At 38.6% G+C, this 12,235-nt stretch overlaps 1 protein-coding gene and 1 long non-coding RNA gene across 21 annotated transcripts in view; both read right to left on the reverse strand.

Moving 5' to 3' along the window:
- The window catches only part of BMPR1B (bone morphogenetic protein receptor type 1B), a 500,524-nt gene that overhangs the window by 333,761 nt on the left and 154,528 nt on the right, over nt 1-12,235 (reverse strand).
- LOC146401051 (uncharacterized) overlaps nt 1-12,235 on the reverse strand; it is a 120,986-nt gene that overhangs the window by 9,032 nt on the left and 99,719 nt on the right. The gene's annotated exons all lie outside the window — the stretch shown is intronic.

Here is a 12,235-nt window from a genome sequence, read left to right on the forward strand (position 1 = left end):
AAAATACACTGTGAAGTGAAGAGACAACCAATGACCTAATTGTATCACTTAAACGGTTAAAATTCTGTAGGGAACATAGCCGGTAACAGGGAGCAGCACCTAGTGTCTGAGACTATCGGGAAAGGTTAAGAATCCCCCTTTTTTTTTTTGAGCTCACATTTGAAGCACGAGTAAAAAAACCCACTCATTAAGGACCGATGAGGGAAAGAGCATTTCAGGAGAGACAATAACAAAGAGCTTCAAAACCCCCTAAAGGTAGAAAGTAACTTGGAAGGTTCAGGGAATAGAAGAGGTGTAGACAAAGGATAATGGCCAGATAATGGGACTGTTTTAGGGGCCTTATTAAAGGACAGTATTTTCTTCACCGTCATAATGAAACATTATTACAGCTTGAATGAAACATGGTAATCGCTAATATTTACTGATCACTGACGTTGTGCCAGGATCTAGTGTAAGCACTGCATATTAATTTACCTTTTAAATTCCCATTACGACTCGATGGAGCAGGTATTATTTACACCTACATTTTAAGGATGAGGAAACTGCCAAGCACAGAAAAGTTAAATGATGCGCTAATGTAAACGCAGAGTAGGGATCTGACCTACCCAATGTGACTTTTAGACTCCCTTTCTACGAGGGACTGACCTGAGCAAACAAGTCATGAGCTGCTCTAATGTGAAAACTTCCTCTATTAACCCCAGGGACTCTGCTCAACTGGAGTAAGAACAGGGTCTGGAATAGATAATCATTTCCCTCCACAGGTAAATACCCACCCCAAAACATTAAAACACACTTAAATTATCAACATTATTAACATCCGCCTCTACTCTTTCAGACACCATGGCACTTTCTAGAGGCAAATATTCTGAAAGGAGCACAGTAAAAAAACAGTGCCTGGAAGAGTTTCAAAAAGGAGAGGGAGGAGGAATCTAAAATTGTAAACTACACAGAGGAAAATCCTATCTACAGTGTGATATAATTAACAGTTAATAAAATCTAGCGACTCAAAAATATATTAAACACTGGAATTTTAAAATTAACATTAGCTTTACTGACACAGTATGAATAGCTTATTTGTTTAAAGAGACAAAATTATATTCATAAAAACAAAACACACTGAAGCACGTAAAACACATACATGGGTAGAATTCTATAATCACATGGTATTTACACATTAGCATTCCTGAAAAGTCACAAGTGCTTTTGGTATTATTCTTCCTAAATTTGGGGTTTTCCTTTCAAAGAAATCCAAATAAACTATATTATTTAGTACTTACGTACTTATTTAATGTAAATATTCTTTCTTATGATAGCCTAAATACAATTACTTTTCAGAACAAGCTTGGATAACTCCATCACATTTATTAAGTTTTGTTTCCCATTTTTTAAAAATTCAGGATGATATACGGTCTTTGTTTTTCTACAATGATTTGCACAAGACAGAGGCAATGACTTATCCCATGTGATGAACTGCCTACTAATCAGAGATGCTTCCAAAGTACTATTGTTTGTTCCTAAATTAGAGATGACTTAGAATATTCCTGTACTTTCTTTGCTAATGGCACACCCATGGCATATGGAAGTTCCCAGGCCAGGGATTGAATCCGAGCCACAGTTGTGACCTATGCAGCAGCTGTGGCAACCCCAGATCCTGCAACCCACTGCACCTGGCCAGGGATCAAACCCCCACCTCCAGAGAGAACCCAGCTGCTGTAATCTGATTCTTCACCCACTACACCACAGCAGGAATTCCCTCCTGCACTATTTTTCAAGTTACTGCTATGCAATTTAATAAACTGCTTCTATCAAATCACAGCATTTTATTCAGTATTTCCTCTGAAGAACCTTCCATTAAGGTCAAAGGTCTAGCTTATGTGCTATTCCTTTTCACCTGGGATCTTGGACTTCCTTTACCAGAGCACTCTGCTTCTTAAGCCAAGTCTGTTTCCTTGCCTCTGCCTCCCCATGCACAAGTTCTGTGATGAGCAGCACTGCACTTACTAAGGTATGTCCAAGACTCAGCACAGCACCTACCGAGCCTAAGCAGCCAATAAGTAATGGTTGAAAGAACTTCCCAAGAGCAGTATCATAAGCAAATTGTGACCTGTTGGAATAAATTAAGAGTCAGGAAATTTTAAAAGGATAAAAGCACACCTCCTTATGAAAATTTAAATCCTGAGGAATTTTACTTTGTAATTCAAGATATAGAAGTATGCACTTTTTCAATGTACAGATATATAAATCTGAAGTAGTCAGGGTGTGGTATTACAAGGTCAGATGAACAATCTAAAGCTAATCCAACTCCACTTTCGCTAAATCCTGAATCAAACTTTCAACACCTCTTTCATTCTACCACACCTATTCCACTTGGCAAAAATGCACTTTTGTTTTTCTTTGATTTCTCTCTCTCTCTCTCTCTCTCACACACACACACACACACACACACACACACACACACGCACGCACGCGCACTCCTGCATGAAAAGTTTATTTATTTTGTCTTTTTGCTATTTCTTTGGGCCGCTCCTGCGGCATACGGAGGTTCCCAGGCTAGGGGTCGAATCGGAGCTGTAGCCACTGGCCTATGTCGGGGCCACAGCAACGCGGGATCTGAGCCGCGTCTGCAACCTACACCACAGCTCATGGCAACGCAGGATCGGTAACCCACTGAGCAAGGGCAGGGACCGAACCCGCAACCTCATGGTTCCTAGTCGGATTCGTTAACCACTGCGCCACGATGGGAACTCCGTGAAAAGTTGAGCCCTAAACATTACTACTTAGAATAGAATGGATATATGCCCATGAGTGGGATTGCTGGGTCATAGGTAGTTCTATATTCAGTTTTCTGCGGTACCTCCATACTGTTTTCCATAGTTGTTGTACCAATGTACATTCCCACCAACAGTGTAGGAGGGCTCCCTTTGCTCCACACCCTCTCCAGCATTTGTTATTTGCTGACTTGTTAATGATGGGCACTAATTGCTGTGAGGTGGTACTCATTGTAGTTTCGATTTGCATTTCTCTAACAATTAGTGATGTTAAGCATTTTTTCGAAATTAAAAAAAAAAAAAGCATTAGAATGACGGCTTTTTAGAAGCATACGTTTCTCAGGCTCCTTTATTTTCCAAACTGTGTTCGTAGAACCCAGGGCGGCGGTTCTCACATACATTAGAGGTCTTATTAAAACAGACCTCCCGGCCCTATCTTCAGAGATTTTGATTCAGGATGTTTGGGGTGGGGCCCAAGTGATGGTGATGCTGCTGGTCCTGGACCACATTTTGAGGACTAATGCTCTGCTGTTAGTAGATGCTAACGAGTGAAGGGAAAATACCCATTCTCCAATACTGTCGGGGAAATGCTACCAATTTTGTATCCCCTCTTAAAATTTCACTACACACACAGCATATTAAAAGCTCTGAAAAGTTCTGCAATAAATTAACACTTTTATTCGTTTATCACACAAAATTATTTAACCCTAGAGTAAAAGAGCAATCATTAACACTTTACCACGCTCTGTGGAATACAGTGGAAAAATCTACGCTTGACTCTTCAGAACTGTTTCCTTAAATGTATGATACTGCTTATATGTGGGATCTTTAATGTTACAGATGAACTTACCCACAAAATAGAAATTGACTCACAGACATAGAAAACAAATACATGGTTACCAAAGGACAAAGGGGGTAAAAGGAGTTTAGAATAAAAATATACATATTATATATAAAGTAGATAACCAACAAGGGCCTACTACATATCACAGGGAACTATACTCAGTATCTTCTAACAACCTATAATAATAGGAGAAAATGTAAAAAAAAAAAATACACATATATCTGTATATGTGTAGCTGAATCACTGTGCTATATACCTGAAACTAACACAACATTTTAAACCAACGGTATTTCAGTAATTTTCTAAAAGTAAGTTTTAAAAAACAATTCAGTTTTTTAAACAGGGAGTAGAACAGAAAAATATCTTTTTGCAGAACATAATTCTGTCCTTGGAAATACTCCGATTTCTTATCATGTATGATTCTTGTCCAAATAAAATCACACCTCCACTTCCTGTCCAAATAAAACAGGCTCTCGTCCAACCATGTATATCACTTCATGCTGGCCTTACTTCGGTGGCTCTTAGTGTGAAGTAAGTATCAAAATCTCACCATGCTTCAACCATTAATCCAGTTGATTAAAAGTTATGCCTAATTTAACATCATTTTGAATTTGAATTACTGAAAACCACAAATCCACCTTGTATGTTCACATTTAGTAATAAAACACTTAAAGCAATGTTTCAGAAGACCTTAAAATATGTTCACCTGACATGAAGCTGATACGGCAGGCATATCTCTCTGTGTTACGAGTTAATTCTATGAGAAAAGGAGCAGCAGAGTGAGTCACCAATTCATGGAACTAAGTGATGACACATCTTTTGACTCACATACCAGTCATCTCTCTGTAACACTGAACCGTCTCGGTGGTAACTTGTACACTCATCCTGTTCATTTTATCTAGAAACTTGTGTCTTTTTTGTTTTAAACACAAAAACTGCATGAGAGAATACTTTAAAACTCTTCACATTACAGTATAGACAGATATATTTGAATACTGCTAAGCAGCTAAGCTCTTATGGCTGCCATAAAAAGAACAAAATTACTGGGGGAATGAATAGAAAAAAGTTAATTTTATATGAAGGCACCAGTTAATAGGATTTAAAGAATATACACGCTCCAAGAATCAAACAATTTTGTCTGTTCTAGTGCCCAACCTGGTACCAAGCAAGCTATAGGTATTTCACATATATACACTGATTTTTTTGAATGAGTGACTGAGAGGCCATCATTTGAATGCAGCACGGAAACATAAATACTGTGTTTAAGAGTTTTGTCCTTCATGTAAAGTTTACTTTGAAAGAATTATTTACATTTCCAAAGGGCAATAAGGACTTAACACAATCACACTGTCTAATGTCAAGGGCGAGGAACCAGCACTGAAAGCCCTTACCCTACAAAAGGAGGTAGGTGATTTTGCTACTCAAGTCTCAACCAACTCAACCAGAGAAGCACAGCAGGGAATTAGGAATCGGGTAAAGAGAATACTGATTCAATACAATGCCATTTTAAGAACAGTGTTCATTTAAGAAGCCAAATTATATTTCATACCAGGAAAATTATTTCCTTAAAAACCCATAGATATTTTTTAGAACTTGATATGTGGGGCTTATTCTTATATCATTTGAAAGTGGTGACATGCTGCATATTTTAACCATACAAATTATTTTAGTTTAAGAAATTACATTTGGGAGTTCCCATTGTGGCTCAGTAGAAACAAAGCTCCCTAGTATCTATTAGGATGGGCATTCGATCCCTGGCCCCACTCAGTGAGTTCAAGGATCTGGGGTTGCTGTGAGCTGTGGTGTAGGTCACAGATGTGTCTTGGATCCTGAGCAACTGTGGCTGTGGTGTAGGCTGGCAGCTGCAGCTCAGACTTGACCCCTAACCTGGGAACGTCCATATACCACAGGTGCGGCCCTAAAAAGCAAGAAAAAAAAGAAGAACTTACATTTGTTTAACAAGTCATATCAAAAGTATTGTATTTTAACTCTTACATTTTATGGGGAATGTTGTTACTCTCAGTAACATAAGATTTTTCACTGAAATCTCTAAGATGAATATAAAACTATTAATTTCAGTTTCAACAATTTAATAAGTATGTATTTGCCTTCCCTTGTGGGTGGGCAGAATAAATTTTTTCCCAAAATTACTAATAGAGACTTCTGACAGGAGACAGGGTAGCATTCATGCAACTGTTTTCATTTTTATTATTGAACAGAACTTTCCAGATACTCTCCTTCATTGGAATTACCCAAAGAATGCATTTACCAGGTTCCTTTTATAATCACCTTAATAACAGTAACATTAATTGAACAGAAGAAAAACTTTTAATAGGAATATTTTTTATATTACAAGAAAATACAGAATTCACAAGAACAACTTCCCCTACCAAAATGGACCAAACCAACCAACCAGAGAGAGGACACAGAAGAGCACAGTGGAAAAAAGAAGAAAGTAAGCAGGAAGTAAATCTGGAAGCAGTCTGGCCCCTAGTGAGCTTTTATCCACATAATAAAACTCTAGTGTAGCAGGTGCACAAATGACTGCACTTGGCAGAAGAGTAACATCTGCAATATGCTTTCAGCCTTTATTTAACCTTAACATTCTTCACAAGCTATAAACTACCACCAGGAGACTGCAGCCAAAATCTCATGTAAGATTTCTATAAATGTTTCATTTACGCTTCACAATGTAATTTCAAAAATCTAAGTTCTACATTCCATACCGTTCTGTCAATTCATTTATCTCTCGAGACTATCAAAGAAAATATGACTTTTCTATCCTTTTAATGAAGTTCAAAATTTTAAAAACATTTTGACACATAAAAATAAACCTTTAGATCCTTTCCCAGTAACCAATGGCGTAAAGGGGGAAAGTATCCTTAATTGCAAAAGCATGGAATTAAAAAGAAAATCTCATCATGTGCCTGAATCCAAAATTAAAAAAAAAAAATCAGAAAAAAATGTCATTTTCGTAGCATTTATTTATAAATATAATGTTTATTTATGAGCTTTGTTTTTACTTTCTTAAAAATTATTTTCATTGATGTGTAATGAAATCCATTCTGTTTCCACATTCAGCAAAGCACTTTGTGGTTTGTACATAGGTGCTATAGTTTTATCTATTATAGTGGCTGCTCTGATTTACTCCCCAATATTTATTAACACAAATGCTAAGTCTACGGCAGTTACTACCAACAACTTATCCTTCTACCTAAAGCAACTAGAGAACAAAACCCAAAGCACATAGAAAGAATCAAAGATCTGAGCAGTAATAAATAAAAAACACCAGAAATAAAAAAGATCAGTAAAACTAATAGCTGGTTCTTTAAAAAGATAAACAAAATTGGTAACCTTTAGCCTGACTCATCAAGAAAAAAAGAGAGGGGGCCCAAATCAATAAAATCATAAATGAAAAAGGAAAAGCTACAACTGACAACACAGGAATATAAAAGATCGTAAGAGATTGTTACGAACAACTATAGGCCAATAAAATGGACAACTTAGAAGAAATGACCAAATTCTTAGAAAAGTACAGTCTCCTAAGACAGAACCAGGAAGAAATAGAAAATATGAACAGACCAATTACCAGTACTGAAATTAAAGCAGTAACTTTGAAACTCCCAAAAGACTAAAAGTCTAGGACTAGATGGCTTCATAAGTGAATTCTACCAAATTATTTACGTAAGAGTTAACTCCTATCCTTCTCAAACTACTCCAAAAAATTGCAGAGAAAGGAATACTTTCAAACTCATTCAATGAGGCCACCATCATCATGATACCACAACTGGACAAAAATATCACAAAAAAAGGAAATCACAAGCCAGTATCACTGATGAACAAAGATGCAAAAATCTTCAACAAATACTAGCAAACTGACTCCAACAACTGAGATCAGCCACATCATCAACCGAGATTTATCCCAGAGATGCAAGGATTTTTGAATACCTGCAAATCAATGTGATACACCACAATTACAAATTGAATAATAAAAACCATATGGGTGTCTCAATAGATGCAGAAAAATATTTTGATAAAATTCAACACCCATTTATGATAATTCCACAGCTACTTATAGTAAAAACTCTTCAGAAAGTGGGCATAGAGGAAACACGCCTCAATATAATAAAGCCATACAGGACAACCTACAGCTACCATAATACTCAATGGTGAAAAGCTGAATGTACTTTATCTAAGATCAGGAACAAGATAATGATGTCCACTCTCATCACTTTGATCCAGTATGGTTTTGGAAGTCATAGCCACAGAAAGAGAAGAAAAGGAAATAAAAGGAATCCAAACTGGAAAAGAAGTAAAACTGCCACTGTTTGCAGACGACATGACACTATACATAGAAAATTCTAAATACAGAGTTCCCGTTGTAGCGCAGCAGAAATGAATCTGACTAGGAACTCTAAGGTTGTGGGTTCTGATCCCTGGCCTCGCTCAGTGGGTTAAGGATCTGGCGTTGCCATGAGCTGTGGTATAGGTCACAGAGGCAGCTCAGATCTGGCATTGCTGCGGCACAGGCTGGCAGCTACAGCTCCGATTAAACTCCTAGCCTGGGAACCTCCATATGCCATGGGTGCTACCCTAAAAAGACAAAAAAAAAAAAAAAAAAATCCTAAATACACCACCAGAAAACTATTATTACAATTCATCAATGAATATGATAATATGATAAAGTAACAGGATACAAAATTAAGACACAAATCTGTGGTGTTTCTACACACTAACAATTAAAGATCAGAAAGAGAAATTAAGGAAATAATCCCACTTACCACAGCATCAAAAATAATTAAATACCTAGGAAAAAGCCTACCAAAGGAGGCAAAGACCTGTGCTCCAAAAACTAAAAGACACTGACAAAATAAATTGAAGACAGCACAAAACAGGTGGAAAAATAAGAAAAAGCACTGGAAGAATCAATATTGTTACACTGACATTACTATCCAAGGCAATCTACAGATTCAATGCAATTCCTATCAAATTGCCAATGGCATTTTTCACAGAACTAAAGTAATTTTAACGTTTATATGGAAAGCAAGATCAAGACAGTGGAGAAGTATGATGCAGTGCTCACCTTCTCCTACAAACACAGCAAAAAAACAAAAAAAACTACATATAGAACGATCAGAACAGAACATCTACTGAACACTGACAGAAAACCTTAAACATTCAAAAAGTGCAAGAAACTCCCCACATAACTGGGTGGAAAAGAAAAATAAAGAGAAAGAAAGAAGAAAAAGAAAAAGGAATCAAGACAGGACCAACATTCCTGACCCTGGGAGGCCACCTAAGTGACAGGAAGATGAGCTGAGATGGAGGGAACTCAAAGTTTTGGAGAAAAGTGCAGCAACCAGGTTAAGGAGGGCAAAGCACAGAGAGAGCTACACAAACCCTCAGCAAATCACCCTGGACAACATAGCTTGAAGTGATTGAGCAGGGGCTGGGTGCTGAGAATCAGGTTCCAGAGGTCAACTGGGGGAGAGGACTAGGGTTGACTGTGTGGAGAAAGCCTCAGGAGCTAGGGAGCAGTGTACTATGGACTAGGGAGTAGAGCACCACAGCTGAAGGAAACTGGAGGAGGCCTGTGCCTTCAGGAGAAGCAAGGCACCATTGTTAGGAAGGTGAGAGGAGGAGGGGCAGACCACCATAGAAATATCTTTCTCTGCACATGCTCAGGATCTCAGCAGCAGGGCATCTCTTGCAGAGGCTAAGGGCGGCAGGGCAGACTCCTGTGTAGGCTACAGGCAGGATGGGTAAACCACCACAGCCATCTAAGACACCAGAGGTGGGTGTGGACTGTCCTGACTAGGGTTCATGAACAGGCACCACTCACAGCCCCAGTCACATCAAGAATCAGAGCAGAGGAGAGCACTGCAACCAAGCACCATCCATTGTTGCTCTCACTCTCCTGGGAACCATTGCCAAACTCTGTGGGCACCACCTACACCTTCCTGAGGGTCACTGCCACATCCCACGGCCCTGCAAACAGGAGTAGCCTGTGCCACCTCCCCACAGGTCACTGCTACTCTCAAGGGCTCAGCAAACAGGCACTGCCTAAGAGCTCCATACACTGCCTCATCTCCCTGGCAGCACCAGCATAAGGATAAGAGCCTACACAAACTGAGGAAAGAGATAGCAAGCACCCAAACCAAAGGCAGCCCTCACACCAAAAGAAAAAAAAAAAAGCCCTCACAAAATATCCAGGGGTGCTTTCGCATATAAACAGCCCTCCAAGACTACAGTAGTTGTTTTACCTAAACTCGTAGAATAAGAAAAAATATAAGCAAAATGAAGAAGCTCAGGAACCCTTCCCAGTTAAAAGAACAGGAGAATTCACCTGAAGGAGCCAACAATGAAACAGACTACTACAGTCTGACAATGAGTTTAAAAAGGAGGTAGTGAAAACACTGAAGGAATTACAAGCAAATATGAAGAAATGAAGAGCAGATATGAACAGCAATGCCGATTACTTTAGAAAGGAACTAGAAAACAAAGAGGGGCCAAGAAAAATTACAAAATTTATTTGCAGAGATGTAAGCTGAGTTAAAGGCAATGAAGAGCAGAATAAATAACGCAAAGGAACAAACTGGTGACTTGGAAGACAGGATAATGGAAATCACCCACTCAGTACAGCAGACAGAAAAGAATATGAAAAAACATGAATGCAGTATAAGAGATCCATGAGATATTATAAAGTGGGCCAATCTACACATAATAGGGATTCCAGAAGGAGAAGAAAAAGAAAAGGGGATTGAAAATATATTTGAAGAAATTATGGCTGAGAATGTTCCAAATCTAAAGGAAACAGCTATCAAGATATTGGAAGCACAGAGGGCCCCAAACTGAACCCAAAGACAGCAAGAGAAAAAAAAAAAAAGTTAATTATAAGGGAACCACATAAGGCTCTCTGCTGATTTCTCTACAGAAACACGACCGGTCAGAAGAGAGTGGCAAGACATAGTCGAAATTCTAAAAGGAAAATATCTGCAGCCGAGAATACTCTACCCAGCAAGAATATCATTTAAAATAGGAGGAGGTGGAGTTCCCAACATGGTGCAGTGGAAACAAATCTGACTAGGAGCCATGAGGTTGCGGGTTTGATCCCTGACCTCGTTCAGTGAGTTAAGGATCCACTGTTGTCGTGAACTGTAGTGTAGCTCACAGGCACAGCTAGGATCTGGCGTTGTTGTGGCTGTGACATAGGCTGGCAGCTGTAGCTCCGATTAGACCCCTAGCCTGGGAACTCCATATGCCTTGGGTGTGGCCCTAAAAAGCAAAAAGAACAAATAATAAAACAAAACAGGAGGAGAAATAATTTCTTCAACAAACAAAAATTAAAAGAGTACATCAATACTAAACCATTCTAAAAGAAATAATGACAGGGTTCCTCTAAATAGGAAAGAAGTCAGAAGATACAGGATGGAGGAAATCACAATTGATAAGTAATTACTTAAATAAGCCAGTATACAGATTTTAAAGGAAAAAAAAAAAACTCCCATTGTAAAAGCTACAATAAACACAAGGAACCACAAAAGAATAAGCATGAGGATGTTAAAGAAGGACATAAAAATCTAAAAATATGAGGAAGGCAAGTAAAAAAATCTTGACTTTTTTTAAGAATGTTTTTGAGCCTATACGACTATCACACTAAAGCAAGCAGATATAGGAAGGGGTGAACATACTTGGCAAAAAGGGCAACCATAATCAAAACCAAACAATACATTCACATAAACTAAGAAGAAGAGGACACAAGCATCAACTAAAAGGAAATGACCCTACCAAAAAAATAAAGGAAAAAAGGAGAGACAGAATCAACTGGAAAACAAGGTTTAAAAAATCAACACGTATTTATCAATAATCACCTTAAATGTCAGTTCAATGAATCTTCCAATCAAGAGACAGAGTGGCAGTCTGAATGAAAAAAAAAAAAAAAAATAGCCTACAGTGTGCTGGCTACAAGAGACTCATCTTAGGGCAAAGGACACATATAAATTCCAAGTGAGGGGATGGAAAAAGATGTTGCATGCAAACGGAAAAGACAGGCAGGTGGGAGTTGCAACACTCATATCAGACAAAACACACTTTAAAATGAATGCTATAAAGAAAGAGGAGGATGGAGTTCCCGTCATGGCGCAGTGGTTAACGAATCCGACTAGGAACCATGAGGTTTCGGGTTCGGTCCCTGCCCTTGCTCAGTGGGTTAACGATCCGGCGTTGCCGTGAGCTGTGGTGTAGGTTGCAGACACGGCTCGGATCCTGCGTTGCTGTGGCTCTGGTGTAGGCCAGTGGCTACAGCTCCGATTCGACCCCTAGCCTGGGAACCTCCATATGCCACGGGAGCGGCCCAAAGAAATAGCAAAAAGACAAAAAAAAAAAAAAAAAAAAAAAAAAAGAAAGAGGAGGAATGATAAAAGGATCAATTCAAGAAGAGGATACTACACTCATCAATATATATGACACTGATATAGGAGCTGCCAAATACAACAAATACTAAGACATAAAAGGAGAATTTGATGGGAATATAGTAATCGTAGGAGACTTTGACTCCCCACTCACATCAATGGACACATCCTCTAGACACAAAATAAATAAGGCAACAGAGATCCTAAAGGAC

The sequence above is a fragment of the Sus scrofa genome, chromosome 8 (genome assembly GCF_054392235.1).
Source record: "Sus scrofa isolate SSC_HxYL_T2T_F1_AM1 chromosome 8, Sscrofa_HxYL_maternal_Yorkshire_Landrace_v2.0, whole genome shotgun sequence".
NCBI lineage: Eukaryota > Metazoa > Chordata > Mammalia > Artiodactyla > Suidae > Sus > Sus scrofa.